This window comes from Primulina eburnea, chromosome 3, assembly GCF_022965805.1.
Source record: "Primulina eburnea isolate SZY01 chromosome 3, ASM2296580v1, whole genome shotgun sequence".
NCBI classification, from domain to species: Eukaryota; Viridiplantae; Streptophyta; class Magnoliopsida; order Lamiales; family Gesneriaceae; genus Primulina; species Primulina eburnea.
The window spans coordinates 50,046,095-50,056,299 of NC_133103.1; the positions used below are offsets into that span (position 1 = coordinate 50,046,095).

General features: G+C 34.7%; 1 pseudogene; it reads right to left on the reverse strand.

Moving 5' to 3' along the window:
- Nucleotides 1–6,660: 6,660 nt before the first annotated feature.
- LOC140827808 (germacrene A synthase-like) lies at nt 6,661–9,966 on the reverse strand (annotated as a pseudogene).
- Between the last annotated feature and the right edge of the window lie 239 nt (nt 9,967–10,205).

Sequence of the window (10,205 nt, forward strand, 5' to 3'; positions counted from 1 at the left end):
TTTATCTTGTGCTGTCTTCATTCTTTTCTGGATAATCTTCACTTTCTATGTCATTTCACGAATCATATCAGGCCCAAGTTCTAGTACCTCAGATATATTGTGGGGACCCGGACGCTAATCAAGTTCTTAATCATCATTGGGACTAATTAATCAATTATAAAACAAGGTCTAAAAATTTTTCTTTTTAAATTGCGGAACGTAGTGAAATAAAACATATATACATCTCAGTATATAAAATACAAATCCTGTATTACAAAGCATTTATTCAAACTAGAGTTTAACATCTAATATCAAGTGTTCAAACCCTATCTCAGATCAAAGTCCGAAGTCTCCACTCTAACTCGATCTCTCCTCATCTCCTCGACCCTGAACCTGTGTCCACCTGTTGTCAAGTACACATACAGACAAGAAAACAGCGGATAAACAGGTGAGAATAACTCCCAGTATAAATCAATGAAACATGCAATCATATAAACAAATATAAAACATGTAATCAGGTATCAACAATATGTAACACATCTGAAACATAATCAATAACACACTGTCAACAATACTCGTAGCTACAAAATTCAGACTAGACTCAATCCTAGTCTAGGGATCCCGGTTCCAGACGTCGGTCTGCATATATCGACTAACAGTAATAGAAAAGACTCCAGTTCTATCCACGCCGATATAGTATCGATTAACAGTAATAGAAAAGACTCCAGTTCTATCCACACCGATACAGTATCGATTAACAGTAATAGATGAAGCCCTGATTCTATTCACATTGATATATTATCGATTACCAATAATAGAGCAAGCCCTGATTCTATTCACATTGATATGATATCGATTACCAGTAATAGAACAAAGTCCGATTCTATCCACATCGATATAACATCGATTAACAGTAATAGAAGGAACGATGAATCTATCCACATCGATATAATATCAATCAACAGTAATAGAAGAAGCTATACAGCTATCCACATCGATATAATATCAACCAACAGTAATAGAAGAAGCTATCAGTCTACCCACATCGATAATCAATCATCCAGTGACAGTCTTTGGCACAACCGCCAATACACCATCTTATGACATCGTGCAATGTGCCCGTGGCGATCCCACCACTAACGGCACTTCTGTGTCATAAGATTACTCTTTTAATACCTGTAATCTATAACTCAAGAAAACAAGTATAACAATCAATCAATGCAAATATCAATGCAATAAAGTAAAGTATGTGATTTAGGGAAACCCAAGTCTAAACCGACTCAAGTCCATCTCCCAATACAACATTGACTTATACCTTTCTTTCGTCGGTTCCTGGCTCAGTCCAAGTCTTGAACTCAAAGCCTGTCTGGTATTTACAATATCAATAACCCCACAATCTGGATTTAATTCAAAATCAACGGTATAACGGTACAATTTCAGTATTCCCGTTAATACTACATCATCAGATAACAGATTACAATCCATAACTCATATTTAATACCATCCGTAATCCCGTCACAATGTCACAATTCAAATATGTCCGGTATAACTCAATATACCCTAAAATCCATAACCATTCCATAATCAGTCTGTTTCTCAATCTGACTTCGATTCTACGATGTCTAACATGTCTAGAACATCATATATGAATCCTATTCAATTCTGACAATAGCATAATTTCAAAGCATGTCAAAACGTAGCAAAACGTACGTCAAAGTGTAGTCTACGTTGATAGGATTACAGTACTGAAGTCGGATTACAATTCAGACGGACGGATTGCTCGAACGATTGAAATCTAAAATCGAATTCAAAGATTTCCCTCAAATCTAATTTCTCGTTTCTGAGAGAATTACAATGTGTGTATATATATATATATATACTCACGGCCCACGATGAACCAAGTGGCACAGTTTCCTTTCTGCATGTCTCGCGCTCGGGCGGTAATAAATTACCGCTCGAGCGCGACATCTTCTGTCCAACGCTCGGCGTATCACACTTTGGCGCTCGGGCGGTTAAAAACTACCGCCCGGGCGCCACACATTCTGCCCGAACATTTTCCTTGCTATCCACTGGCACTCGAGCGGTCATAAACTACCGCTCGGGCGCCACTCTTTCTGCCCAAGTTTTCCGAATTTCACATGTAGTCTCCTTTTCGTGTCCCGATTAATCCTCTCCTAGTCATATCACATTATATATCAATAATTATAGATTACTAGGATTAAATTTCCGGGCATTACATATATCATCTCAATACAGCGGAGATCTGCACTTCTTTCCGTATAAGGCTTCAAACGGTGCCATCTCGATGCTCGTCTGATAGCTGTTGTTGTACGAGAATTCACACAGAGGTAGTGAATCTTGCCAACTAGTGCCAAAATCTAGCACTACAGCTCTCAACATATCCTATAATGTTTGGATAGTCCGCTTTGACTGTCCATCTGTCTGGGGATGGTATGCAGTACTCAGGTGCAATGTCGTACCTAGAGCCTGCTGCAAACTGTGCCAGAAATGTGAAGTGAATCGGAGATCACGATCTGATACGATTGACTTCGGCACACCATGTAATCTGACTACCTCTCTGATATATATCTCGGCCATATGATCATGTCGGTAGGTCATTCTATACAGAATAAAACAAGCTGATTTGGTCAATCTGTCAATAATGACCCAAATCGCATCACAGCCCCGGGATGATCGTGGCAACTTCATAACGAAATCCATGGAAATGTGATCCCATTTCCATTTAGGAATAGATAAAATCTGAAGTAAACCTCCGGGCTTCTTTCTCTCGGCCTTTACCTGTTGGCAATTCAAGCACTTGGACACAAACTCTGCAATATATGACTTCATCTGTTTCCACCAGAATTGTGTTTTCAAATCGTTGTACATCTTCCTGCCACCAGGATGAATACTGAACCGACTACAGTGCGTTTCTGAAAATATCTGTTGTTTCAAATCTGAAACATCTGGCACTACAAGACGATTATTCACATACAAAACATGATCATGTACCTGATACTCTGAAATATGTCCAGTTCTGACCATTTCAATCGACTTCTGAATATTCTAATCATTTCTTTGTGCCTCTTTGATTCTCATAATCAAATCTGGCTCAACTTGAATCGTAGCAAGTCTCAATGGTCTACTATCTGTATCAAATGCTAAACCAGACAAACAGCAATCTTCAATCATATTTGAAACACCTATCGTCGATAAGGATAGAGAACATACCTTTCGACTCAAGGCGTCCGCTGCTGCATTAGACTTTCCTGGATAGTACTTGATCTCGCAATCGAAATCCTTCAACAAATCGAGCCATCTACGCTTGTCTCATGTTCAACTTTGACTGAGAAAACAGATACTTCAGGCTTTTGTGATCAGAGTAAATCTCAAACTTCTCGCCATAAAGATAATGACGCCACATCTTCAGTGTAAATACTATAGCCGTCAATTCAAGATCATGAATTGGGTATCGAATATCGTGTGGCTTCAGCTGTCTCGAGGCATACGCAATCACATGCCCTCGCTGCATAAGAACACATCCTAGCCCTCTGTGAGATGAGGTTTTTAGGTGCGTCCGAGGAGTATAGAAGGATGATCTTGAGGTTTTTAGGGTCTTTTAAGTGTTTTTAATATTTGGTAAAAAGTTGAGAAAATTTCGGTTAAGTTTCGAGTCGATTCGGGTTAAAACCGGGACCACGGTCCCAGTTTTAAAACGAATCGGTTAAGTTATGAATTTGGCTCGAGTTTACGTCTACGAATGTTTATAAAATGTTTTGGGACATTTTAAGGAGTTTGATAAGTTTCGTGTCAATTTTTTTGGTCCAGGGATAAAACGTTGATTTTTGGGTTTCTAGAGGCAAAATGATCATTTTGTAGCCGGTGTGAGATATTGGTCAGGACATCGCATTGAGCACAAATTTATGATATTTTAAATGTTTATGCATCATGTTTATGATTTTTTATGCAATTATGATAAATACGTTGCATGCTTGGTTTTAAGGAAAATGTTACGTATATGCATGTTTTTATTAAGTGGTGAATAGAATGTTATTTCTGAAGGATGAGATTTGGTTGTGACTGACGATGTATATGTATATGATGACATGAGATATGATGAGCTGATACCCGGGCTCAGTGGAGGGGTAATTTTGTCGCTGATGTTCCCCGCCGCCCGGTACTGTGGTTTTGCGTTAATGGATCCATTGATAGAGCTGACACGAAAGTCACAACTAATGAAATGAATTCAAATAAAAAGAAAATATTTACGTATATGATGATATGAGATGACATGCTTTGACACGATATGATTTTACACGAGACGTTTAGGTTCATGTTTTTAAGTTCATGAAAGTTATGTTGAGTATGATCTTTTTCATTGTTGTGTTGTCATGCCCCGGGACGGGAGTTTAGTTGACACCGGCGTTGCTCTTAAATTTACATTCGAAAACAACAAGCCTCAGAAGTACAAAATTCAGAAACCAGTCTTTTATTCATAATAGTAATTGTCTGATACAAACTCAATGATAAATGTTTTACAGCGAAAATGTAAAACCATAAAATACAATGTCTGAACAGATGCAGCAGAATATAAAATATAAATCAAAACTAAGACAACGATCTTCATCACCAGCCCCAAAACCGATGTTGCTTCTCTTCTTCTAACAACTCTTCCTTGTTCTTATCTGAGATGGGTTTGGTGGGTGAGTGATATGATTGTCACTCAGTAAGCGGTGGCGGGAATAACTCTCAGTTTTCGAAATCATTTTCATACAGAAACAGTAATACGAATAATATACAGAAATTTTTATTTTTATAACAGAAATCAGTATTCGGTATTATGAAATCATGAATAATTATTCAGTAATCAGTAATTAGAGATTTAACAAGTAAGCAGTGAGCACGTTCGTGAATTTCATGGCTAAAATGATATCAGTCACCTATATGTTCTCTCCTCTAAGGAGTGAGGCCAGTAATCAGTAATCAGTAATCTTCAGAATATATATTCCTACCATTAGTTCACTAAGTTTCAGTGCTTCGAAATCAGATATTAGGAATCAAGAATATACTTTGCTTTAAAACAGAAGTCATCAAACGGTTTTCAAGATATTTATACGTAAGCCCACTTACAGTAATTTGCTAAAAGTGTTTCGGTTGAAGTTTGAAATCTGCTTGTTCTTGCTACTCGTTTCTACTGCTCGAAAATCAGCACTCTCTTAACTCGAAAATTCAAGTGATAATCTCAAGATTTGTGTAACCCAATTCAGAGACTTGAGGGTGTTATTTATAGGCCAAAATCTGACTGTTAGACTCCCTATTAATGGTCATAATCTGCATTTAACAGCCTTGATTCCATTTTAAATGCTTCAGTTACAAGTCATGAGTTGGATTAGTAACTGTATGCTGCAATCTCGTTCTTCTGCTGCTGGATTCTGTCTGCTGGAAAATACATGTCTGTTGGAAAAATACCAGCTTCTGAAATATGAGTTGCTGCTGGAATTTTGATAGCTGCTGAAACATTAGATGGCTGATGCTGCTGGAAATCCAGTTTCTCACATGTGTGACTATTTATTTACTCATTATTCCTGGTACATGTGTGTTGAGTTTTTAGACTCACTAGGCGTGAGTTCGATGCTGAAGAGACTGGAGGTGCTAAGTACACATAAGCAATAATACATGAAGCTTCTCACTTAGTACACGTATATACATCAGAATATATCAGATATTCAAGGATCACTTTGTGTCACCCTACCAATTCAAACCGTTCAAGCTAATAGTTGGTTTTTGTGTTGTTGTCTGTGAACTGATGGTTCTTAAACATCTAGAATTTATAAAGTGATCACTAGCTATGACTTTCAGCTACAAAAAGTTGTAAAACCCAATAGTTTTATTGGATTCCTTTCTTAGTGGAAAAAACGGTAAGATGTAAGAATGTTTATCTCCGAACATCTATCCATAAATTTTTATCTTATTTCCTTTACGTACTTTACATTATTCCCTATTCTTTATCCATATGTTTCTTGTTAATTGTTGTTGGCATTGAACATATAATTTATAATTATTCAACCCGAATTGTTTCCGCATTGTTTATTTTCAGTAGTCCAGTGAAGCTAGTCATTCAGTGTTGTTCGATTTCCTATTAGATTCTCAAAACATCTTCTTTCTCATATAAATATGCAGAATAAAATGTTTCATTGAAAACAAATTAATTTTCTGGATGTGATTTTAAAAATTATTATTAAAAAAATTAGAGAAGAAATAAGCTTATTAATTGCATGTCAACAATTAAATTCTTTACTTGATTGATAATAGGGAAAATGAAATTTTCATTGTATATGTCTGTCTATTCTCAATTTTCTTCTTCTATATTTTAGAATTTAATATTAGTCTCGTATGTTTAGAATTTTTGACAATTTTAATCATTTTTCTTAAAAATGTTGATTTGACACTACATGTGTGAGAGTCACATCTCCGCCAAATCGAAAAACAAGAGCATAATTGCACTAAAAGTAAATGTGGTGGACTGTGATTAAAATTTGATAACATATAGTACAAATATGGAATAAATTTTTCATAATATAAATGTGTATAGTTTCAAGGTTTAGGCGACAACTTAAAAATATATAACGTACATGGGAGAAATTTACCACTCATTGTTTTAAATTTATTAAAAGTTAAAAGATATCATTCTTGATCAAACATATATATTACAGAAACAAACATCCCCACAAAAAACTTTAAAAAATAACACAAATAAAAGGATGTTTTTCTTGCAACACTTCATGAGTCGCAACATGATTTAAAATGTCTGAATCTTAAAGGGTTCAACAAACATGGCAACAATGAGGGGTTTTAAAACCTTTTCCGGTTTAGTATAACCATCTTCATAGTTCTTGTATGCTACATCTATAATCCTTGTGAAGTTAAGGATTATCAAAAGGACCTCTTTTGAACACGGAAATGGTTTCTTGAAATTCTCATTAATATCCTTCCATGCATCTACAACCATTTCATCAATCTTATTTATTGCCTCTTCCATTGTCACACAATTTTCTTTAATGTAGCAGTCGATGCCGGTGGATTTTTGGCCTCTTCCTTTCTCAATCTGCAATAATATGAATTGAAACAGGTGGTTATGCTCTAAACATAGTGATGATTATAACACACATACTCTACATTGGTTTATGAGGGATAAATTCGAAAGTATCCGTAAAACAATTAAAATAACAACTTATATTAATAATTTTCACGAATAAAGATAGATTTGAAGTAATCTGGTCTTATGGATTAGAATGAATTATGGACATCATGATCATTTGTACCTTGTATGTAGCAATATCATCGACTAATCTACAAATTTCTTGGCATGCTCTAAGCATCCTTGGCATCATATTTAGCCATTCGAACTCCCTCCTAGTGGCAAAATCCATTCCCATTAATGATCCATTCGAAAGAAAGTGGTAACTAGCAGTTGTTAGAGCATTGCTAAGGTACTCGGAAAATGGTGGCGAATAACCTTCAATAAACCACTTGGCCTCGACATTGTAGCTCCTCACTTGTTCTTTCAACTAAATAACATAGTATAAAAATCCATGTTAATTATATGCTGATTAGATAAGAAGAAATGATTTATTTAGTCATTTGAAATGAAAAAGCCATACTGCATTTATGGTATAGTCTACAACATAAGATCTTTCTTCTGTTGCTAATTTTTCCTTAAATTCTCCGTAGAGTTTCAAGACAGCGGTATAAAGTGGTTTCATATAATCTGGTAGTAGATCAGCCTCTTTAAAATCCCACCTGAGACAAGCAACAATCAAAGCATGTGGAATAGTTGTTAATTTCAATCTTCAAACTCTTTTAGCCAACCACTGAGAAGTGGTTAAATGACTCAAAACTATAGACAATAGGACCACATGAAGCAGATAAATTTATGTTTACAAGATCTATTAGTGCTATTTTTTACCTTCGAATTGCCATAGTAAAGGCATCTAGTTCTTCAATCGTACCATAAGCATCAAATGTATCATCGATTAAAGATAACATTTTGATTATTTTTGCCAGCATGACACGACCGCGAGAATACCTAGGCAAATGATATGTTCCCACAGTCCAAAAATAGCACTCAACAAGTCTATCTCTAGCATAAGGAAGTTTAGACAAAAGGTTTATCTCTCTCCACCACCTGTAAAATAACAAGAATTGAAGAAGTAAACGAAATATATGCCGACTAAAATGCTACTCTCGTTGAGCTCTAGAACACAATCACCAAAATGTTTAATATGTTATAAGATGGCAAAACCTATAGATTATATGTAACTGTAAAAATTTACCCTTCAAAAGTGAGATGACTCTCTTTACTTTCCTCATTACTTTATGGACAACAAAGTAACATTACCTTGAGAGTTCACAGAGTTCTTGTTTGTGCAGCATTTGCACTGCATTATAGTCTAATTTGGCAAACTGGAGAAGCGATTCATCTCTAGAATATTCATCATCTTCATAGACAGAGATGTAATGATACGACTCAAATCTTTGATACCCATAATGTAACGGTTGCATGAGGGCATGTTCGACTTGTTTCTTGAGGGGTGGTTTGAGGTTTGGGGCCATAGACTTGAGACACTCAGTTGTGAAAACAAGTGCATCTTCGAGTATATCTTCATTGTGCTTTCTCAAATGTGCTGCTTCATACAAGCTCAACAAGCCCTTGACATCAGTTTTAAGCGACTCATCGAATTTTCCGGCGCTGTCTCTGAATTTGTTAAAAATTTCTAATCGAAACATAAATTACATTAATAGTTTTTGTAGAGAATTGTCATATTTTTAAAGATAATTGTCTCATATCCTCATCATGCTCGAGTTTGCATGATATAATCAAGACGGGACAATAAAAATACAATCCATTAGTATGCGTATTTTAATTTGCTTGTTTATCCTCTAAATCATTTAATTTCAGGCTAACTCTAATAACTTGATTCTCTTTTTCCTTTTCAAATAGTTTTCTGCTGGTGTGCGATGTGACATCATATATTGACACAGAGTTGTACATTACCAACGAGTCCGATATCACATTAGATGTCCAAGAAAAATGGCTAAAATTAAAAAATTTCAACTTATTGGACGAAGACCAAACTAAATTTTCCAATGCTTTAGATAAAAAAAAATTTATTAACGAATTTTGTATTTTTACCTAATAAAGATTAAATATTGTGGCACTTTCCGTCGCATCCATGCTATAAAGAAAGTAAACAATTTCTCGTAAAAATGGGAAACATTTTCAATGTAAATTTTATAAGAGAGAAATTATTTTATTTTTATATTATACATGAATGTAAACACATGAGGGAGGTAATGACACATACCAGAAGTTAAGTGAAGTCCATGTTGCCTGAATAATCGAAAATGAAGTGAAACTGTGTTTAAGTCATAGGCTTCATCTTCGTAATTTGTACTCAGACCAAAATATTGCTCCAATTTTTGTTCAACTTCGTCTTCAAAGTGATAAGAAATGCCTAGGCGTTCGAGTTATCGATCAAATTCATTGTGTCCACCACTTTACTCTCTGGATTTGTCAAATTAATCTTCACCTCATCTTTCAACAAATCGATTTTCTTGGAATATTTTTCTGCTATCTGCATAAATTTAATCAATTAATCCTTAGTTTCCTAGTAATTTTTATATATTTCATCAACTAGATTATATATTCATCAACTAAAAGTCATGTTACGGTTTCTCTTATGTCATAAACAATTATTACAACTTAATACTAACAATACAATATTTGCATGTACTTGTCATATAAAAAAACATAAGAAATAGAACCAAATTAATTACCTCATTATCATATGTAAACTTCAAGAACTGATCCCCCCATAGGCTTGGAGCAAAGTTGTCTGTCGGGCGAACCATATCTTTTGAAATTTGAGCCATTTTTTCAGTGTGTATTATATAGGTAATAGAAAGAAATATTTAACAAATGAAGGATGCAGATGTGCTTATATTTATAGCATAATAATCAAGTCAACAAAAATTAATATTATATTATATCTTGAAAAAAATATATATAATATTATATTAGAAAATTTGAACGGTATATATGATAGCCGATAAAAGAAAAACACAAATTACTAAAATAGTTTTTATAATATTTTTTGTTAAAAAAAATAAAGTACTTTATAGTTTTAGAAGGATTTCGTTAGTATTTTAAAAAATTCATCATATGA